At 37.5% G+C, this 17,996-nt stretch overlaps 1 protein-coding gene across 1 annotated transcript in view; it reads right to left on the reverse strand.

The window, feature by feature from the left end:
- The window catches only part of ANKFN1 (ankyrin repeat and fibronectin type III domain containing 1), a gene marked incomplete at its 3' end in the record, with an annotated part of 433,720 nt that overhangs the window by 254,259 nt on the left and 161,465 nt on the right, over positions 1-17,996 (reverse strand). Inside the window, exon 2 of the mRNA XM_082859995.1 lies at positions 16,337-16,377. The remainder of the gene's footprint in view (positions 1-16,336; positions 16,378-17,996) is intronic.

Raw genomic sequence — 17,996 nt, forward strand, 5'->3', positions numbered from 1 at the left:
CTGTAGATAACAAATGAAACAGGAAAATGAAGAAATAAGTGCAGGGGTGAAGCCCTCTAGCTGAGCTTCACTCTGGAATCAGGACAAAGAAGGACTAAACTCAGGAAGGGCTAGGAGCTCCGTACCTGTAGTTTACTGGGGATTGCACGTGGGGAGCTAAAGCTGGGCTCACTGATGATACCAGGAGGTAATGTGAGTTTTCTCAACTTGACAAAGGAGGAAGAAAAAGGTTGTTGTCCACTGTTGCTTGGGATACAGTTGTGACCTAGGGAAGCTGACGAATATACACTCAACTTTATAAAGTGACTGAGCTTGGGGGCTTGGATCTTGGATATCCCCAATATCACCATGGAGCAGGAACATAAGCCCCTATTAAGTATTTGGTTGGACCAGGAGTCCTGGGTGGGGGGCTGAGTAGAGGCAACAGCGAAACTTTTAGGTAAGGTAGTGTGAGGAGAGTGGTTTGGAAGGAGGCATAGAAGGAAAGTCTCAGAAAAAGTAAGATAGATATAAAAATTTCAAAGTACAAAGAAACTCAATGCTAGGCAAATGTAAAGGAGAATATAATGCCAATAAAAGAAAACTACAGTTGATTCTTGAACAATGTGGGGTTAGGGGTGCCAACCCCCTGCATAGTACAAAACTTGCATATAACTTTTGGCTTCCCCCAGACTTAACTACTAATAGCCTACTGTTGACAAGAAACCTTACCAATAACATAAACAGTTGATTAACACATATTTTGTATATCATGTGTACATCTACATATATTTTATGCATTCAGGATATACTTAACTTTTTCTTAATTTTTTTGCAATTTCTAGGCTACAGAGTTTGCGAGTTTTTTCAAATTGTTGCAAATGTCCAAGAATTTTTCAATGTTTATTGAAAAAAAATCCACCTATAAGTGGACTTGCACAGTTCAAACCTGTGCAGTTCAAGGGTCACTGTACATACAGGGCATTCTCATAAGTGAACCTAAATGAAAAAATTTAAATAGACATTTGCAAATTGCTTATCAATGTATTTTCAAAGATACTATTGAGTAGGGTGTGCCAGGAATGCAGTGAGATTCAACATGAGAAAATCTGTGAGTGCAGTCTATCACACAAATAGATTAAAGGGAAAAAAACCCATAAAAATAGTATCATTAGAGGCAGATAATACTTGATAAATTTCAACACACAATCCTGATTTTTTTAAAAAGTCCATTATCCACAGCTAATGGAACCAGAGATGTTTCCAACTGAGACATCCCATTCATTTGCTGGCCAGTGGCATAACAAGGAACAAAGACCTGAAGGATGTGGGTTACCTATCTTGGAGTTTGGATTATATGTGGATTCCCCAAGTGGGAAGCAGAGCTAAAATGTCCTCTCCTTGATATCTGTGCCTGCCATTTTGGGACACATGCATCTGAAAAATAAGATGGACCTGGTCTACAGAAGTAGGAGACACCACAAAGCCCAAGAAAGAAGAGACTGGTTCTCTTTTCTTCTTTTTTATTTTTTAAATTTAATTTTATTTATTTTTTTATACAGCAGGTTCTTATTAGTCATCCATTTATACACATCAGTGTATACATGTCAATCCCAATCTCCCAATTCATCACACCATCCCCCCCACCCCTGCTGCTTTCCCCCCTTGCTGTCCATACGTTTTTTTTCTCTACTTCTGTGTCTCAGTTTCTGCTCTGCAAACTGGTTCATCTGTACCATTTTCTAGGTTCCACATAATGCATTAATATACAATATTTGGTTTTCTCTTTCTGACTTACTTCACTTTGTATGACAGTCTCTAGATGCATCCACGTGTCTACAAAGGACTCAATTTCATTCTTTTTTATGGCTAAGTAATATTCCATTGTGTATATATATATATATATATATATATATATATATATATATAGTATATACCATAGCTTCTTTATCCATTCATCTGTCTATGGGCATTTAGGTTGCTTCCATGACCTGGCTATTGTAAATAGTGCTGCAATGAACATTGGGGTGCATGTGTCTATTTGAATTATGGTTTCCACTGGGTATATGCCTAGTAGTGGGATTACTGAATCATATGGTAATTCTATTTTTAGTTTTTTAAGGAACCTCCATAATGTTCTCCATAGTGGCTGTATCAATTTACGTTCCCACCAACAGTGCAAGAGGGTTCCCTTTTCTCCACACCCTCTCTAGCATTTGTTGTTTGTAGATTTTCTGATGATACCCATTCTAACTGGTGTGAGGAGATACCTCATTGTAGTTTTGATTTGCATTTCTCTAACAATTAGCGATGTTGAGCAGCTTTTCATGTACCCCTTGTCCATCTGTATATCTTCTTTGGAGGAATGTCTATTTAGGTCTTCTGCCCATTTTTGGATTGGGTTGTGTGTGTTTTTTAATATTGAGGTGCATGAGCTGTTTATATATTTTGGAGATTAATCCTTTGTCCGTTGATTCGTTTGCAAATATTTTCTCCCATTCTGAGGGTTGTCTTTTCACCTTGTTTATGGTTTCCTTTGTGGTGCAAAAGCTTTGAAGTTTCATTAGGTCCATTTTTTTATTTCTGTTTTTATTTCCATTACTCCAGGAGATGGATCAAAAAATATCTTTCTGTGATTTATGTCAAAGAGTGTTCTTCCTATGTTTTCCTCTAAGAGTTTTATAGTGCCCCATCTTACATTTAGGTCTGTAATCAATTTTGAGTTTATTTTTGTGTATGGTGTTAGGGAGTGTTCTAATTTCATTCTTGTACATGTAGCTGTCCAGTTTTCCCAGCACCAATTACTGAAGAGACTGTCTTTTCTCCATTGTATATCCTTGCCGCCTTTGTCATAGATTAGTTGTCATAGGTGCGTAGGTTTATCTCTGGGCTTTCTATCCTGTTCCATTGATCTATATTTCTGTTTTTTGTGCCAGTACCATATTGTCTTGATTACTGGAGCTTTGTGGTATAGCCTGAAGTCAGGGGGTCTGATTCCTCTGGCTCCGTTTTTTTCCCTCAATACTGCATTGGCTATTTGGGGTCTTTTGTGTCTCCATACAAATTTTAAGATTTTCTGTTCTAGGTCTGTAAAAAATGCCATTGGTAATTTGATAGAGATTGCATTGAATCTGTAGATTGCTATGGGTAGTATAGTCATTTTCACAATATTGATTCCTCCAATCCAAGAACATGATATATGTCTCCATCTGTTGGTATCTTTAATTTCTTTCATCAGTGTCTTATAGTTTTCTGCATACAGTTCTTTTGTCTCCCTAGGTAGGTTTATTCCTAAGTATTTTATTCTTTTTGTTGCAGTGGTAAATGGGAGTGTTTCCTTTATTTCTCTTTCAGATTTTTCATCAGTAGTGTATAGGAATGCAAGAGATTTCTGTGCATTAGTTTTGTATCCTGCAACTTTACCAAATTCATTGATTAGCTCTAGTAGTTTTCTTGTGGCATCTTTAGGATTCTCTAAGTATAGTATCATGTCATCTGCAAACAGTGACAGTTTTACTTCTTCTTTTCCAATTTGTATTCCTTTTATTTCTTTTTCTTCTCTGATTGCTGTGGCTAGGACTTCCAAAACTATGTTGAATCATAGCGGTGAGAGTGGACATCCTTGTCTTATTCCTGAACTCAGAGGAAATGCTTTCAGTTTTTCACCATTGAGAATGATGTTTGCTGTGGGTTTGTCATATATGGCCTTTATCATGTTGAGGTGGGTTCCCTCTATGCCCATTTTCTGGAGGGTTTTTATCATAAATGGGTGTTGAATTTTGTCAAAAGCTTTTTTGGCATCTATTGAGATGATCACATTTTTTTATCGTTCAGTTTATTAATATGGTGTATCATATTGATTGATTTGCATATATTGAAGAATCCTTGCATTCTTGGGATAAACCCCACTTGATCATGGTGTATGATCCTTATAATGTGTCATTGAATTCTGTTTGCTACTATTTTGTTGAGGATTTTTGCATCTATATTCATCAGTGATACTGGTCTGTAATATTCTTTTTTTGTAGTATCTTTGTCTGGTTTTGGTATCACGGTGATGGTGGCCTCATAGAATGAGTTTGGGTGTTTTCCTTCCTCTACAATTTTTTGGAAGAGTTTGAGAAGGATGGGTGTTAGCTCTTCTCTAAATGTGTGATAGAATTCGCCTGTGAAGCCATCTGGTCCTGGACATTTGTTTGTTGGAAGATTTTTAATCACAGTTTCAATTTCATTACTTGTGATTGGTCTGTTCATATTTTCTAATTCTTCCTGGTTCAGTCTTGGAATGTTATACCTTTCTAAGAATTTGTCCATTTCTTCCAGATTGTCCATTTTATAGGCATAGAGTTGCTGGTAGTAGTCTCTTAGGATGCTTTGTATTTCTGCGGTGTCGGTTGTAACTTCTCCTTTTTCATTTCTAATTTTATTGATTTGAGTCCTCTCCCTCTTTTTCTTGATGAGTCTGGCTAATGGTTTATCAATTTTGTTTATCTTCTCAAAGATCCAGCTTTTAATTTTATTGATCTTTTCTATTGTTTTCTTTGTTTCTATTTCACTTATTTCTGCCCTGATCTTGATGATTTCTTTCCTTCTGCTAACTTTGGGTTTTGTTTGTTCTTTCTCTAGTTCCTTTAGGTGTAACGTTAGATTATTTGAGATTTTTCTTGTTTCTTGAGGTAGGCTTGTATAGCTACAAAATTCCCTCTTAGAACTGCTTTTGCTGCATCCCATAGGTTTTGGATCGTCATGTTTTCATTGTCATTTGTCTCTAGGTATTTTTTGATTTCTTCAGTGATCTATTGGTTATTTAGTAACATATTGTTCAGCTTCCATGTGTTTGTGTTTTTTACATTTTTTCCTCTGTAATTGATTTCTAATCTCACAGCATTGTGGTCAGAAGAGATGTTTGATATGATTTCAATTTTCTTAAATTTATTGAGGCTTGATTTGTGACCCAAGATATGATCTATCCTGGAGAATGTTCCATGAGCACTTGAGAAGAATGTGTATTGTGTTGTTTTTGAATGGAATGTCCTATAAATATCAATTAAATCTATCTGGTCTATTGTGGCATTTAAAGCTTGTGTTTCCTTATTAATTTTCTGTTTGGATGATCTGTCCATTGGTTTAAGTGAGGTGTTAAAATCCCCACTATTATTGTGTTACTGTCACTTTCCTCTTTTAGAACTGTTAGCAGTTGCCTTATGTATTGAGGTGCTCCTATGTTGGGTGCATATATATTTATAATTGTTATATCTTCTTCTTAGATTGATCCCTTGATCATTATGTAGTGTCCTTCCTTGTCTCTTGTAACATTCTTTATTTTAAAGTCTATTTTATCTGATATGAGTATTGATACTCCAGGTTTCTTTTGATTTCCATTTGCATGGAATATCTTTTTCCATCCCGTCACTTTCAGTATGTATGTGCCCCTAGGTCTGAAGTGGGTCTCTTGTAGACTGCATATATATGGGTCTTCTTTTTGTATCCATTCAGCAAGCCTGTGTCTTTTGGTTGGAGCATTTAATCCATTCACAGTTAAGGTAATTATCGATATGTATGTTCCTATAACCATTTTCTTAATTGTTTTGGGTTTGTTTTTGTAGGTCCTTTTCTTCTCTTTTGTTTCCCAGTTACAGAAGTTCCTTTAGCTTTTGTTGTAGAGCTAGTTTGTTGGGTCTGAATTCTCTTAGCTTTTCCTTGTCTGTAAAGCTTTTGATTTCTCCTTTGAATCTGAATGAGATCATTGCAGGGTAGAGTAATCTTGGTTGTGGGTTCTTCCCTTTCATCACTTTAAGTATATCATGCCACTCCCTTCTGCCTTCTAGCGTTTTTGCTGAGAAATCAGCTGTTCACCTTATGGGAGTTCCCTTTTATGGTGTCATTTTTCCCTTGATGCTTTCAGTAATTTTTCTTTGTCTTTAATTTTTGCCAATTTGATTACTATGTGTCTTGGCGTGTTTCTCCTTAAAGGATAAAAAGGTTTATCCTTTTGGGGGCTCTCTGCACTTTATGGACTTGGGTGGCTATTTCCTTTTCCATGTTAGGGAAGTTTTCGACTATAATCTCTTCAAATATTTTCTTAGGTGCTTTCTCTCTATCTTCTCCTGCTGGGACCTCTATAATGCGCATATTGTTGTGTTTAATGTTGTCGGAGAGGTCTCTTAGGCTGTCTTCATTTCTTTTCATTCTTTTTCTTTATTCTGTTCCACAGTAGTGAATTCCAGCATTCTGTCTTCCAGGTCACTTATCCGTTTTCTGCCTCAGTTATTCTGCTATTGATTCCTTCTAGCATATTTTTCATTTCAGTTATTGTATTGTTCATCTCTGTTTGTTTGTTCTTTAATTATTCTAGATATTTGTTAAACATTTCTTGCATCTTCTCGATCTTTGCCTCCATTCTTTTTCTGAGGTCCTGATCATCTTCACTATCATTATTCTGAATTCTCTTTCTGGAAGATTGCCTATCTCTGTTTCATTTAGTTGGTTTTCTGGGGTTTTATCTTGTTCCTTCATCTGGTACATAGCCCTCTGCCTTTTCATCTTGTCTATCTTTCTGTGAATGTGGTTTTTGTTCCGCAGGCTGCAGGGTTGTAGTTCTTCTTGCTTCTTCTGTCTGCCCTCTGGTGGATGAGGCTATCGAAGAGGCTTGTGGAAGTTTCCTGATGGGAGGGACTGGTGGTGGGTCGAGCTGGCTATTGCTCTGGTGGGCAGAGCTTGGTAAAACTTTAATCTGCTTGTCTGCTAATGGGTGGGGCTGGGTTCCTTCCCTGCTGGTTGTTTGGCCTGAGGTGACCCAACACTGGAGCCTAGCCGGGCTCTTTGGTAGAACTAATGGTGGACTCTGGGAGGGCTCATGCCAAGGATTACTTTGCAGAACTTCTTCTGCCAGTGTCCTTGTTCTCATGGTGAGGCACAGCCACCCCCTGCCTCTGATGGAGACCCTCCAACACTAGCAGGTAGGTCTGGGTCAGTCTCCTATGGGGTCACTGCTCCTTCCCCTGTGTCCCAGTGCACACACTACTTGGTGTGTGCCCTCCAAGAGTGGAGTCTCTACTTCCCCCAGCCCTGTCAAAGTCCTGCAATCAAAGCCCTCTAGCCTTTAAAGTCTGATTCTCTAGGAATTCCTCCTCCCTTTGCCAGACCCCCAGGTTTGGAAGCCTGACGTGGGGCTCAGAACTTTCACTCCAGTGGGTGGGCTTCTGTTGTACAAATGTTCTCCAGTTTGTGAGTCACCCACGAAGTAGTTATGGGATTTGATTTTATTGTGATTGCGCCCCTCCTGCCATCTCATTGTGGCTTCTCCTTTGTCTTTGCATATGGTGTATCTTTTTAGTGAGTTCCAGTGTCTTCCTGTTGATGACTGTTAAGCAGTTAGTTGTGATTTCGGTGTTCTTGAAAGAGGGAGTGAGAGCACATCCTTCTACTCCACCATCTTGAACCTATCTCCGTATCCCTGGTTCTTGATGGCTCTCCATTTCCGATAAAGCTCTCCAGTTCAGAATAGCATAAATCCAACTAAACTTTGCTTCCTTTTTGTGGATTTCATTAAATATCAGCATTCTTACAATTATCTCCTCCTCACTCCCTTTAAACTTGAGCTTCTTTTGTAGTCTAAAAAAATGTTTAGAAAAGATATAATGATAGAATCTTTACGTCAATAATCAATACTAAATGTGGAAACATATTTTAATGTTTAGGAAGGTAGAAAGTGGTTTCTGAAGACCTAGGACATAGTTTCTGATCTTTGGTAAAACTCTAAAATAGATTTAAAAAATAATGATTTGTAGCTTGGGAAAAGTTAACTTGTAAATATTCACAGCTATACCCCAACATTTTCTTTGGTACCCAGTGCAGGGGACATTGGTTTGAGCCCTAGTCCAGGAAGATCCCACATGCTGCCGAGCAACTAAGCCCGTGTGCCACAACTACTGAGCCAGTATGCCACACTACTGAAGCCTGCATGCCTAGAACCCATACTCTGCAACAAGAGAAGCCACCACAATGAGAAGCCCGCACACTGCAATGAAGAGTAGCCCCGGCTCGCTGCAGCTAGAGAAAGCCCGCGAGCAGCAATGAAGACCCAACACAGCCAAAAATAAATAAATAAATAAATAAATAAATTTATTTTTAATAAAAGAAGAAAAGAAAGGATAAATAATATAAACAGGGATTTAAATAAAAAGGTACTTTTGATTGAAAAATTAAGATGAATATGCACATTGAAATTTGATGCTATTTTATAAAATGAATGGTAAAAAAAATCCTCTACATGAGTATTTCTCTCTCTGTATGTGTGTGTTAAATAACTATTCCTTCAACATTATATGAATGCAGAGAAAAAATACAGAAGGATACGCACTAATTTTGCAAGAATGTTTATGGATTAGTAAATAGGGGTAAGAGAGCCAAATTAAAAAGGAAAAGAAAAGGGAAGAAAAGAGAAAAAAAAAAGAAAAGAAAAAGGGGGAAAAAAGCAAAAGAAACAGCCTACACTAAAATAGCTAGTATGTATGATGTAATCACATACATACATTGTTATAAAATTGTACAGAAATGTGGACACAAAATAAAAATTAAGATTAAAAAGTACGTTGCAACCAAACTTGCTAGAGAATATATCCAAGGAATTCATATCAGTATGTAGATGCTCTTCTGCTTGCAGTTTCACAAAATGTAGTCCAAAGTGGCCTTGGAGACCAAGCATAGTCCTTGATTATTATCAATCTGAAGTTATTATGTATGTGTTCGGCTTGACTGTATCAAAGGAACAGGGGTCAGTTGAATCTGGATTTATGGTTTATTCCAGGGGTCAGCAAACTTTCTACAAAAAAACCAATAGTAACTATTTTAGGCTTTCTGGGCCATATCGTCTCTATCACGACTACTCATCTCTGATGCTGTAGGCAAAAGCAGTCATAGACTTCGATGGTTAATTTTATGTGTTAAATTGGGGAGGCTAGAGTATCCAGTTGTTTAATCGAATGCTAATTTAGGCATTGTAGTGAATATATTTTGTATAGTAATTGTAGATAGATAGATAGAAAATAGCTGATAGATGATAGATAGATATAGATAGATAGATAGAAAGAAAGATAGATAGGTATTGCATACTATTAGTTCTGTTTCTGTGGAGAACACTGACTTATACAGAGATAATAAATATATAGATATAAATATATAGATAAATATCTATAAATAATAAATCTCTCTCTATATATAAATATATAGATATTTATTGGAATAGTGTTCAAATAAAACTATTTACAGTAACAGGTAGTGGATCACATTTGGCCTTGTACCATAGTTTTCCAACCTTTAGTACTACCAATAATAAATGATAGTTGCTTTTATTAAAAACTCTATGTTTCCATTTCCTCCCCATCCCCCACACTGCTATCTAAAGATGAAGGACCAGTTGTACTAGAGATGGCTTGTGACAGTTTGCAAGGGGCAGTAGTTAGACTTTTCAGGAATTTGTGAGCTGATTTTTTTTTTTTTTTTTCGGTACGCGGGTCTCTCACTGTTGTGGCCTCTCCCGTTGCGGAGCACAGGCTCCGGACGCGCAGGCTCAGCGGCCATGGCTCACGGGCCCAGCTGCTCCATGGCATGTGGGATCTTCCCAGACCGGGGCACGAACCCACGTCCTCTGCATCGGCAGGCGGACTCAACCACTGCGTCATCAGAGAAGGCCTGTGAGCTGATTTTTAAACACAGCCATTCTTAAAAATTGAATTATATAAACTTGCAATGAAACAACTTGTATTAAAAATGGGAAACAAATACTCAAAGCTCATCACTTCCTATTTGTTTTATGACATTTTATTATTACCTATGCTTCTGTGGTTATTTGCATCTATTGTATCTTTATGGCAGAAACACCATATAATGGTGTTGCACATCCTTTCTTAATTCCAAATTCAGTGATAATCACGTTGGTTGCTTAAAATTGGCCATGGTAGAAGTATCAACACCAAAGAAATCAACAACTACTACAAATCAAGGCTTGATTTATTGTGTTGTTGGTTGTCTAGATTTAAGAAAGTGATGTAGAAAATGTTAATAAAACAGATAAACAAAAATAAGTGTTGTGTTTATAACTCATATTGTAAATAATACAGAAACTCGAGGAAATATTCTATAGTATTCAAAAACTATTATCCAATTTAGTAAAGAAGTTGCTCACATTATTGATGAATGGGTGGGTCTGTGACATACATCTTTGTTGTTTCACTTTTGTCTTATTAACATAAATAATATTAACCACAATTTATTTGTAAACTACATTTATACATCAGTTACAGCCATAGGTTTGCTATAGGTACAAGAGTTTAGCAAAAATCAGTGAAAGTGTTGTGTGACAATCAGCTAGCTATATGGAATTTAAAATAGAGAGCACTGCATATTTTATTATTATATATATTATATATAATAATAAATAATTATATATAATATATAAATTATATATATTATATATAATAATAAATAATTATATATAATTTATATAATATATAAATTATATATATATGTATGTGTATGTATATATATATATAATTTTTTTCAGGAGCAGCCTGGAAAGGCCACATTGAAATTACATAAGAAATGGAATTGTTGGAGGCAGAAAATAATAGACCAGTAGTTTATTAATCCTGCAAAATAGGGCATAATTAAGAGAGAAAGATAAGTGAGGAAAAAAGCAACACTAGCCAGGATCTTTTTATATAAGCAGTAGGGAGAGAGGCAAGGTTTTTGAGCAGCTACTATAAAGAATTGGGTAAAGAAGATCTTTAGAATATTTTGCCATGGAATGTAATATAATTCCTCTTTGTGGGAATTTAGTAAAAATTTACATTTTTTTCATCTTTTTAGACATTTGTGTTTCTTTTGAATGCATACCTAAACTTTGATGGGCATGAAGCAGTTGAGTTGTATTTAGATCACATGGCATTTTCATACTATAATTATTATTTGGAGTTAATATGGGTTCACTATGAACAAATTATGCCAAACTTGCTTTCTTTTCCCTTAGGATAGGGTAGTTACACTAGCATATCTTGAGAACAACAAAAGAAACAACAATACATTTATTACTATATTAATTATCATTTTTATATTATTGGCAGCTGTTCTACATTCTTTACATGGATTAATTCACTTAATCATCACAACAAGCAAATGAGGCAGGTACAAATAATTTAGTATCATCATTTTACGAATCAGGGAATAGAACTAGAGAGGGGGAGAAACTTGCTCCAAAGCATGTAGCTAACAAAGTCTAGTGGGATTAGAATCCAGGCAACCTAGTCCTGAGGGTCACACTATAATGCTACAAAGTCACCAAGCATTAGCAAAATAGTGTAAAATTCATCTTGTCCTTGGTTTGTAAAGGGCACTGATATCAATCAAAAGATGGCTGTCTGTCAGGGTGTTGGAAAGCTGCCTGTATTTGATTTTATTGACTGATTTCATAAAAGCATTTCTTGAGCATCTGGTTGTTTAACAGAATGTCACAGGAGAGACAAAGATGAATAAAACATGACTCCTCGTTTGAGGAGCTTAAAACCCAGATATTCACTGTTTTGTTTTGTTTTTTTAAAATCAATCTCTTGAATGAAGTCAAGAAGCAAATCAAGTATGTCCCAAAACTGGGACAGGATTTTAAAAAATTCAAATTCAAAAAGCTCCTAACAGTTTCCACTAATATTCTGAAACTAATCAGCGTCACCATAATGTAAAGATTTGCTTATTCAAAATCAAGTGCATAGATACAGCAGAAAAAAATCTGCTTTCATGGCAGCTTCTGTAAAACATAGCTAGAGGTTTTAGGATTAACCTCAGGACTAAAGTGCTATTGAAATTTGTGATGTGCTCTTAGGTTATAGTAATAGAAATAATATGTCCAGAATGAGAGCTTTTTGGTTTTGTTTTTTTTATTCCTTGGAGCTCTGCAGTGGTCAACCATCTTGGCAATATTCTTTTCAGTTCAGGCTGTAACATTTTAACAGGAACATTAAAAATTTGTGACTGAGACACATGGAAAAGGGTAACTAAATCAAGTCATATGAAGAATGACTGAAGAAACTGAGGATGTTTAGCCTGGACAAGGAAGGCTCAGAAAGTATAGGGATCAGATTCCAAAATATTTGGAGGGTTGTCATGTGGAAGAAGGAGTGAACTCTTGAGCAGCTCCAAAAGTAAAACCAGCACAAACCACCTGAAGGTTATCTCAGGTTAGCAAAAGAAAGCTGGAAGTGTTGAGCTACTAAATAATGGATTGGGCTTCCATGGGCTAGAGACAGGGCTCTAGAGAGGGTGCTGTGAGGAGGATGGCTTGGGGGCTGCTGTCGAAGAGCATCATGGTGAAAGCATCTTCCAAAATTAAAAACCCATGATTTATAATGACATAACACAAACAATTCCCTAAACCTGTAGGACACACACAGGAAGATCGTATATTCCTCAAATACATGAAAATTATACAACTAACCTGTGAGTAGCAATTATCTTTATATTCTTCCTATAAACAAAAGAAGCAGTGACATTTAGGTCATGAAAAGAGAAGAACTAAGTGGCCTGTGCAATTGCCTTTGGGCATAGAAAGTCCAGGAACTGTGGGCATAAGCCCCGAGGTATCTACTCCATGGAGAACAGGGGCTCTTTTGATACGCAGAAGTGAACAGAGAAGGAATATAAGGTTCACGCTGGATGCAACTTTAAATCCTTCAGCACAGTGCCTAGCAGTCATAAAAAAGCAAACAGAAGTCAGCAAAGCCTTTCCAGAGGTGATGAATAGAAACAGAACAAATTACTCTCACCTAAATAAATACTATATCCACGCACTGCCTCTGCAAAGAGACAAGGGCAAAAATTCTGGCACGTGGGGCTTCAGGTAATTTACACAAACCAAGTTAATGTAATTGGCAAGTGGACACCTAAAGACAGAGCATTTAAAGAGAATCCCATCGAGGCCAGAAGAGGCCAAAGGGATCTGGTAGAAGAGAATGTTCTAGGCCTGTTGAATACAGGAAAAAAAAAAAAAGAAAGAGAGACTGAGATTGCAATCCAGACAAAGCTTAGTGGAGAGTCAAGAAGAGTTAAGGGGAACAGACCTTTGCTTAGCTGATGAAAACCCTCGATGAAATCCCAACCACACCATGCAATTTATTGAAAGTTGTTTCTTCCCCACTAACCAACCAGCTTCCACGAGTCTCAAGCATTCTTTCTGACTTATTTCATTAACATTTCCTTCTTTTTCTGGAGTGGTCAGAGCCCTAGGGAATCTCTCTCTCTCCTCGCTCCTTGCCCCCAACCAGTGGGGCATTGAATGAGAGCCAGAGTGTTGTCTGCGTAAAGAGAAATTGCAAAACCACAAATTGCAGAAAATCGTTACTGCCAAAAATCGAAAGGAACACACAATATCACCAGGCCTCTTAAAAAGCAATTGCGCATTTCACAGGCCTTTGGATAATTCAGGTTTGTTTGGTAACTTTCTCACCCATACCACCCAGAAGACAATTCTCTTCCACCAGAGGCAGTGGTCCCAAAGAGTATGTGTAATGGAAAAGAAAGAAAAAATGTGGGTGCAAGACTCTCCAGGGGCATGATATGTTTGGATTTGGTTCTTTTTGTTTTATTGTGCAGTGTCGATTTTAAGGCCCAAAGTTTGCTTCCAGAGTCCCCAGAGACTCCCACATAAACAGCGAAAGCCTCCAATAATCTAATAAGAATCCCTTGAAGATAGAAAGCGTTTTTAGATGACAAAATCTTTCTGAAACATTATGCTCTTATCACAACCACCCATTGGTGGAGGCAGGAAAATGTTTTTCTTCCCACTCCACCTCCACCCCCCATAATACAGATACGTAGAAACGGAGGGGTTAACTAAAATTCCCAAAGTCATACCACTTCTGCGGGAGTGATCTGGGACTCAGATAGGCACCTTCTGATTTTTACACCTGAGTTCCTTCCATCATCTGCCCTTTTTCTCCAAGGGGGCACATCTTCCTGACTTGGGTAAGGCTGTCCTCCATCAGTGCGGCTGGCATTTTACTTGGCATGTACACATTTCCAGGACCTTTACTTGCAAAACCTCCTGCCACCTACTGTGGATGGAAGCCTTGTTTGAATAGAGTGCTGATTGCGTGGTTGTCCATTTGCATTGATTGTATAATACAATCATCATTAGGACACAAGGCCAACTCCAGAGGGGCCCATTGAGTCTGGCTGTCAAAATGAACCCCAGTCACAGTTGCCTGATGATTTGAATGCGTTTCCATGACTCCACAGGTCAGACGAACTTTGTGCCAGTTGCTCAGAGATGACATGGAGAGGTATGTAGATGTATCTTGTCTGGATGGTGTAAAATTCTAATGCAAGTTTACTAAGCATATTTACTAATAAAATAGGTCACCAAGCACTTTGTATGTCCTTGAGAAAAAAATGTAAAAATAAAATGATCACAAATTGACCTAAGGTGAAATAACTAGACTTCCCCTTCCCCCGCCCCCTCCACGAATCTGGGAGGTGTAAAAGGTGTTTTCAACTGAAATTTTGATCAAGAGATCTTGAGCTAATAGTCATATATGTGTTCATAGTTGTGTATTTGCATACAGTGACTTAAAATGCTGCCTTAAATTGCCCTTCATCTAATTTTCACCATGAACATATACCAACCATTTTTTAGTATTTAACATTAAATCATTTAAAAGCACTGTAAACCTAAATAGGCAGACACAGTATGACAAAGAGCTACCAAATATGAATATGCGGGGAAGGAAACACAAGTGGTCTCCCCTGAACAGCGTTCTATGTTCAAAAGCGAGAATATAGTCAAAAGTTCCCATTTGTACAAATAAAATACTCATGATAGCACATGAAAAGGGAGACTGCTCATAAAATCTAACATGACTTTATTGGTAAAAGTTGCTTAAATCATTCACAACATGCAGGTGTCTTGATACTGCAATGAAGAGCACAGCAATGTAATATAGAGCCTGACATTTTACAAATTCCAGTGAATGCATAATACTTAGACATAAAATTTAAATGATTTTAAGGGTGATGTTTCTTGTGCTGATGTTTGAATATTTGGGGAATAGCAGTGGGATCAATTTGTTCTAGAGAACAAACGAAAAACATCATCCAGGCAAGGCAGTGAAAACTAAGTTTTTCTTACAGTTCAGCTGAACACATCATTTTCTCAGGGACTGAATGATTCAAAAGAGAATTTGTTAGAACACATATAATACGTATAATTCAAGTGCGACCTCTGGATTCTCTCAGGTCCAAGAGTGTCTAATTAATGCTTCAGTGAGTGCTGAGATGCATCCTCCACTAGAAATTCTGTGTGAATCAGGAGCTGGGAGTTGATGGACACTCCTTGGTTCACCTGAGTCAACCTTCTACCTTATGGTTGTTGATCTCCTGCTTACTTATCTGTGGTGACAAGAAACTCACTACCATTTAAGCTACTACTGAATAGCTAGAGTCTTTATATTGAACCCACATTTATCCTCTGTTTTTTGAACTTGGGTAATAGAATCTAGCGTGGGTGGTGGTGGGGTTTTGTTTTAAGAATTTGTGATACATGTTGCAAGGTAAGGAATATTAGATGTCTTGGTTCTTAGATTTTCATAATCAAATTATTCCAGAGACAGATGGAATGTTCATATTTTCTGGTTAAAACCTTTATACCCATTTTATTAAAAAAGAAAAAAAAATCACATCCTAATTCCCAGAGGCAAAACTCTAAAATACTCAGAACTCCCCAGTTTGGATCTGGTGTAATTTTATTTGGTCTTTTAGAATAGAGGGGGTTTGTAATTTGTGTAGGGACACTGGGAGTACCAAGAGTAAAGAAACATAATACTCAGGAGATTCATTCTAGAAAGAACACTGGTTTACAGAGTTGCCATAATGCAGTACACACAGGAAGGAATTATTAAGATAACTACCATATTGTTAAACGTAAAACAGTCTGTGATTCCAAGGATCGACTGGGCAAAGAGTAATAAAGTAGTCAGCCATTTTTTGAGAGAACCTGAATATTCAAAGGTTTGCTGTCACACTGTCATAATGTCTAAAAGAATATTGCCTAATTTTTTCCTCATTACTTTTTTCTAGCTTTTTAGAGGCAACCTAGTCACAACCACAATCAGGTTCAATCTGTTTCCCAAACAGTGTATAAAATGTTCCACGAAGTCATACAAATCAAGAGTGTGAAATATTAGATTCAAACTGCATTTGTTGAGCCAGACTTGAAAAATGCAGCAATGTGAGATGGGAGCCTTAAAGATTAGGAGGTTTTAGGAATTAGAGCTGAGAAGGAGACACCATTTCAAGGTGGACATGTACTTACATTTTGCTGCAAGTGAAATGCCTCTCTTTAAAGGGTAGCCTCTGAAACAAAGAGAGAAAAAAGTGTGTTAAAAAAAATACACAGTAACCAATTACAAGTGAAAGGTCACTGAGTTGCCTTCAGAGGTGCTGCCACTGATTGAAAAATTGAGAAGCTTAGAGATGAAAACATTTTGATTGGGAACTCTTCTCGGAGGTACAGGGAGATGTAACCCACAAAGAAAGCATGTAAGTCAACTGTGGTATCTCATTGCACACTCAGCTCCCTGCCCCGAACATCCCCGAATTTCAAGATCACTTGATGTTCACTTTGTCTCCCAGGTCTGTTCCTGGCAAGAGGAGATATGGAGTCTAGTTGCATAGGCCAATGGCTCAGACTCATCATCCTCTTGCTTCTGGTTCATACTGACTTTGCACCTTGTTCTTGAAGGCCCAGTTCTGACACTTTGTTCCATTAACTGAAACTCCTCCTAAAAATTATGATTTTCTCAATTCATGCTTATTGAGATAAGTGGACAAATTTTCTTTTCCAAGAAAATTTTTCCAATTTTTCTGGTGAGTATGGGGTGGGAGGGTGTTGAAATCAATGCCAAGTTTCTCTTTATTCAAGATGGCAGTGAAAAGAGAGGAACAATTAGACTGTGCCCGTGCTTGGAAGGAGTTTGCCAGTTGTGCAGACAATTTTTTCAGTGTGGCAGCCCACCAGACAATTCACTTCCAAATCCATTTTTTTTAATCTATTGTTGTTATAGCCAAAAGGGTATTTTTCAAGGTAGTAGGTTTAATTGGGGACGGCAGGTAAGTCCCCATGATTGACATGAGCTATTTGCATTGTGAGGTTCAAATGGTTCCGGGTCATCTCCCAGACTGAACACTAAAGTCGTGGTGTCCTCAGCCTGACAAAAAGATCTTGTCCTGCCACCCACATGGATCTGGATGAGGCAGATTAGTCACTTCAGTGAGCAATATTTTTCCAAGCTCTGCCATTTTTAGTAATAGTGACTTTTGCAAATGGATTCAGTGCTCTGGGATGGAGAGAAATAACAATAGTGGCTAATTCAAAGAATTGTTGTAAGGGTTAAATAAGATAATACATGTAAAATAGTAGTATAAGGCTGGCCTATAGTGAGGACTCAGTGAATGCTACCTGGTATTGTTACTGTTATTATTATCATCAGTAGGTCAATTTGGAAAACCAAATTAAGAAGACATGATAAGTCCATGGAATTGGAACTAGGAAGGTAGCTACAGAGAGAGTTTTGCTTGGGTAAGATGTCTCCACTCTTGGCAGTCAAACCTGTACCATTTTCCCAAATTTCTCTCCCAGATGGCCTTCCTCGAATTTTCATTCCTCCAACTGCTGAGTGCAATTTGAATTAGATCCAAACCCATATTGAAAAATCCCTCAATATTTTAGTAAGCCACCTAATTCCTCATTGACAATCATGAAGATGGCTGGGGATGGGCTTCCTAGATTGATAAAGTGCTAAATTATTGAACGGCTGGGCCCAGGAAGAACAAAGATAATTCTTCGAGTTTTTACACAAGGTAGGTGCACTGTGCATTTTTATGGAGCTGAATCTTTTAGATGGATCCTATGGTGTGATTCAGCAAGACGTCATACGTGTCACCGAGTCTACGGAATTAGGACCACTCCTCTG

The sequence above is a fragment of the Leucopleurus acutus genome (genome assembly GCF_964270905.1).
Source record: "Leucopleurus acutus genome assembly, chromosome: 19".
Classification (NCBI taxonomy): Eukaryota; Metazoa; Chordata; class Mammalia; order Artiodactyla; family Delphinidae; genus Leucopleurus; species Leucopleurus acutus.